The sequence below is a fragment of the Cupressus sempervirens genome, chromosome 2 (genome assembly GCF_028749045.1).
Source record: "Cupressus sempervirens isolate cs-2001-9-10 chromosome 2, ASM2874904v1, whole genome shotgun sequence".
In the NCBI taxonomy this organism is placed as follows: domain Eukaryota; kingdom Viridiplantae; phylum Streptophyta; class Pinopsida; order Cupressales; family Cupressaceae; genus Cupressus; species Cupressus sempervirens.
The window spans coordinates 339,211,410-339,217,152 of NC_143119.1; positions in this window are offsets into that span (position 1 = coordinate 339,211,410).

Below are 5,743 nucleotides of genomic sequence, written 5' to 3' on the forward strand. Positions count from 1 at the left end.
CATGGAAATTTTTTTATTGTTATCTCAAAGATTTGAATAGACTATTGAAAACACGGCTAACAAGTTGATCACACATCAGCTAATAGTTGATCATTTATTTAGTTTTAGTGGTTGCTGATTGGTCCATTTGTGCAAAAAGTACTATTTTTTGGACTATGAGAGGCTATTAGGGGCTCTTAGTGGTGGGTTATGAGCCAAAATTTTAAAATGGAACTTTGAGACCACCTCACACTCTATAAGTTCTACACAGAGTTTTGTTGTCACAAAAGCATGCACCCTTGTCCAAATTTTTTACCAAAGGACAACCTTGTGAAACATAGAAACAACCTCCAAGCTGTGGGACTTGAACTATGAGGTTGAGTCTTCAGAGAAGGCTAACTTCCTCTACTATCAGGATGTACTTAAACTATTCTTGAAGAGGAAAGGGAGAAGGAATACATGAAAATAACTACCTAATCTATTCTAAGAAGGTGATGCACCAAAATAGGGTGTTCAGACCAATCTTTTCCCATGCATGCATAGTACCATTATCATGACAATCCAAAAATATATGGATTCAAACTTTCTTTAATCTATTAGCTACATATAGACCAAACTATCAAATGAGTGAAACAAGGAAAAAAGGCTTTACTTCTTATCATTCATAGGCCAAAAGAGATACATAAATGTATTTTATACATATCTAGAGTACATTGAAGAGAGGCAAAAAAATATTGCACAATACATCGGTGGTAGAAGGAGATAACTTGGGATGTCGTATAATTTAGAGGCAAAGAGGGAATTTATAGTAGCATGTTAGGGCAATACTAGAGAAAAAGAGAAGATTTGACCCTAAGAAAGAGTGCAACATTTACCTTTATAGTGTAAGCCTAACTTAGATATCTTTCACCCTAAGATAAACCCAACTACTACATTCAAATTTAAAGAGAATAATTACTACAAAATCTAGAAAAGATCTGATAACAACCTAAATCTAGACGTGAGAAGATCACTTATCCACCAAACAATCTCTGAGAGGACAAGAACGTGAACCATTAACCTCTGATTGAATAGATGGATTAATAGGTAGTGATAGAGTGTCTGTTTGCATTAATCATACCCAGGGAATGATGAAATTGGTTCTAGGAGATCAAAAAGATTGGATCCATCATCAAGGAGTTGCTCCTGCTATCATAAGTGCACCAAATTAGTTGTGTTATTTGGTCAACTAGAGTCAACCATCAAGCCTTTCCACATGGACCAAACACCTCTTATCATTCTACCACTCTATTAGCATTCAAATTTACACCTTATTTTTGACCACCCATAATCGCAGCTTTGCCATCACCTTTCTTCAATAGTAGTTCCTGCTTGTGAAACTACAACCAATTGGTTAGCACTACTTCATAACTTGCCCTTAATATCTTTCCTTAACCACTATGACCTTGCAAAAACTGAGATATTGACCACATCAACACTATCACTACCTTGACCTGAGGTTCACCTTCCAACTTTGTGACCAAGTAAAAAAAAGGAAATCACTTGATTGCAACTCTAACGCTAGCTTCTTCTTAACCTGCTATGACCATGCACTGGCCATAGATTTGAAAGATCTAACAATATGAAATTTATTCTTGAAACACTAAAGACTTTCTATTTCTATATTGTCATGACCTAAACCACAATATGTCAATATAACCTTGTGACTAGTTGAAAACAATACAATCATGCATTTGCCATCTTGACCTTGATTGAGCCAACTAACTCTATGTTGATGCAAACACAAGGCAGTCGCACCTCTGCTACCTTGACTTTGGTTGGCACTTAACCAACCATGACTGTGAAAATCACATGGTCACAACTTGGAATGTTCTAAGACATTACATGAAATAAAAGATATAGCCAATGTTAAACTATTTCATAAAAAACCCTAAGTGACTGTTGAATGGATTATCATTTAAATTTGATTTTCTGGTAGGAGGGTATTTTGGTTAACATTTTTGGTGACTTAGAGGAGATGCAAGCCTACTTGGAATATGACTAATGACAATTAAAAGATCCATTGGGCTATGGAGTCTTTAAAACCATGAAAACTCATCAAATTCATCACCTAAACAAAAACTCTTTGCAATAAAACATATGCTCGACACTTCTTGGAAAATAGGAAAAAATAGAAAGCAACTACTCTAATTATATATAGGAAACCTCTTCTTTTCCTTAGAAATAGGGCTTGAGATATATTCCATTTATTGGAATAGGTAGAATTTCACCATTAGGTTTTCTTAATTGGAAAACATTGGCTTGTTTACAACTGATAATTACATAGGGACCACTCCATAAGGTATCAAATTTTGAGTGTCTCCTTGCTTTTTCTCTACCTACATCCAATTTGAGAACAAGATCACCTTCCTTGAAATTTCTAACCTTAGCCTTCTTATCAAATCTCCTCTTCATTTATTGCTAATGTATTTCTAAGGTCTATATTACTTGATGTCTCTTTTCTTCTAGCTCCATTAGTTCTGCCATTCTTATAGACATAGAATGTGTTAGAAATAATAGTCCACCAAGATAACTAAGAGGGGGGGTGAATCAGTTATCCAACAATTAAAACATTTATCTTCTTTAAACAAACTTTTAACCATTCGACCAAAGTAATCAACAACAATAATAAGATGCACATAGATAGTTACACTAGATATGTTAACTAGGGAAAGCCTTGATCAGAGGGAAACCCCAGTGGGAATGATGCCCACAAGATGATGTACTAATATAAATATTCCTTGTTAGATGATGGACCCTATTAGGAGTATATTATAACATTCAGTACATATGAGTCCCTTTTAGGAGAATTTGAATCTCTATTAGGGGATTCCAACCCTGTTAGGAGTTGTAGTATAATGTATGCAAGATGAGCCCACTGCCCAAACATGCAATTTCAACTAGAAGAAGATCTCACTGCTCAAACATGTAATTTACCATTATGTTCTTATTTCCTTTGTTATTTCAACTAAACCAATCACTGTCAAACCTTTTAGACTAGGTCACAAACCTTGGATCAAAATATCAACCCTTGGATCACTCAACAAGACCTCGGCAAAGAAGTTTCCTTCACTTCTACTCTACTCTACTCAACTTTGCATTATGCTCTCTCTATTACTTACAATTACTCCTTATCAATCCACATGATAAAAGAAAATTTCCTTCCTTTATACCAAGTCCACAAAAAAATTCTTGAGTCAGTTGTTAGACCTTCTCAATTAATCATTATAGGACCACATTAAGAACATGCTACACTTAGCAATAACATTAATCTTTCACCTTGTAACTTGAATAACTTTTTGTACACATAATATTATGATGAGCGAGCTTAGCCATGTCATCACCAACATATCTTCTTTAGATCGTCAAGCTTAATTCTTGGAATAACAATTTTGCTAAAAGATATAACAAGTTTACCAAAACATGCCTTTGTAAACTCTATCTCAGAATAGACATCACCAAAACTTACATAACTTCTTCCAGACTTATCATTTCTTCATTCAATGTTGACTGCATATATTGCATACTTAGAAGTATCTCCCATAACCTTGGATAGTGGGAATACTCAACTAGTCATCCATAGCAACTTGATCTTTCTACTGTCTTTCTATCAAATACTGCAGAAGACTACTATGTTGACATCAATGAAAAACTTAGTCATGAATGTAACATATCATCATAGTAGCATATCTACAATACTCCCTCATAGGAATATCATCAGCATTCATGCTTCCAATAATCTCCCCCTTTGGCATTGATGGCAATGTAGATGAAAAAATATAGTTCCAAGAATACCAACAAAAGATTGTTGACTGTTGATTGTTGTTTTCAAATCCTCTTCATCAATCTTTCTTCCCCATTGATATACCTCAATGTGGTTTTTATCAAACTATCGTTCCATGTTGTACTCATTCTTTCTTGTCTTTTCTTTCTCCCTATGACATTCTTCCTCAAGATCTTTTCATGATGTTTTTCATCCTGAACTTCTCCCCCATTGACATCAATGTCAAAAGTTTTAGCAACCATCAAACTCTACAACAACTGATTCTTACTAGCTCAAGTGTCCAAAGACACTATTCAAAACATCCAACAAGAGTCCTAGATAACTCTTTCCATCACATATACTACTCCATATAGGAAGCATTAGCATTTAGTCTAGACAAACAATGGTGCTCTGTTACTCTACACTAATTCACTCTTGCATCATCTACTTTGATGCAGGAAGGGGCATAACCCCTAGCATACCTCACAAATACTCAAAAGTTTCTTTGGGAAGAGGCTTAGTGAATATATTTATAATCTATTCTTTAGTGCTCACATACTCCAATCTAATTTCATTTTCTACAACTTTCTCTCTCAACATGTAATACTTAATAGAAATATGCTTAGTCATCAAATGCAACACTATATTCTTAGACATATTTACCGTGCTTGTGTTGTCACAATGTATGACAATAGGCTCACTGATTTCTATCCGTATATCCTTTAGCATCTGCTTCATCTAGAAAACTTGATTGCAATTGTTTGTTTCTGCAACATATTCTACTTCTGTTGTACTTTGTGATGTACAATCCATCTTCTTAGTTAGCCAAGAAACAATCTTCCTCCAAGAAAGAAGGCTCCACCACTAGTGCTCTTTTTGTCATCCATATTGCCTAACCAATCAACATTAGTATAGGCACATAAAGTGAAATCATTAGATCTATCATACTACAATCTAAACTCAGATGTTCCTTATCTAAATATCCTTTTGATCTCTACATAATGTGCTTCACTAGGATCAGCTTGAAATCTCATAACAATTCCAATTGCATTTGCTAGATCTGACCTTATGTGAGTTAGATATTGCAATCCTTCAATCATAGATCTTACTTCTTCTATTCAATAGTAGGTCTCTTATCCTTTGTAGATAACTTGTGTCCAGTTACCATAGGTGTTCAAATGGATTTACATGTTTCTAAACCAAACCTTTTTAGTAAATCCTTGAAATACTTAGTTTGAGAAATAAAGATTCCTTCTTTATTCTATACAATCTATAATCCTAGAAAATATTTCATTTCTCCTATCATTCTCATCTCAAATTGTTTTTTCATCTCTTCTATAAACTTGTCACTTTCATCATCATTTCCTCTGAATATGATATCATCAACAAATATTACCAAAATCATCAAACCATCATCAATTTCTTTCCAATAAAGATTACTATCTACCATACCTTTGCTATATCCAAGCCTTGGCAAACGCTTGTCCAACCTTGCATACCAAGTTCTGGGTTCTTTCTTTAACCCATAGAATTCTTTCTTCAATTTGCATACTATGTCCTTTTCATCTGTCAAAGGACAACCTTCAGGTTGTTCTATGTACACCTCTTCTTCAAGTTCCATATTCATAAATGCTGACTTGACATCCATCTAATATACTTTGAATTTCTTTTGTGCTGCATAAGCTAAGAATAATCTTATTACTTCTATTCTAGCCACAGGAGCATAGGTCTCATCATAGTCTATTCCTTCTTGCTATGAGTAACCTTTACAAACCAATCTTTCCTTATTCCTTACAACTTTACCTTTCTCATTCATCTTGCTCCTGAATACCCATTTAGTTCCTATCACATTCTTGTTTTCTATTCTAGGGACTAATTCACATGTCTCATTCTTTACTATCTGATCCAATTCCTCTTTCATAGCTTGTTTCCAATAATCATCTTTACATGCTTCATCTACAT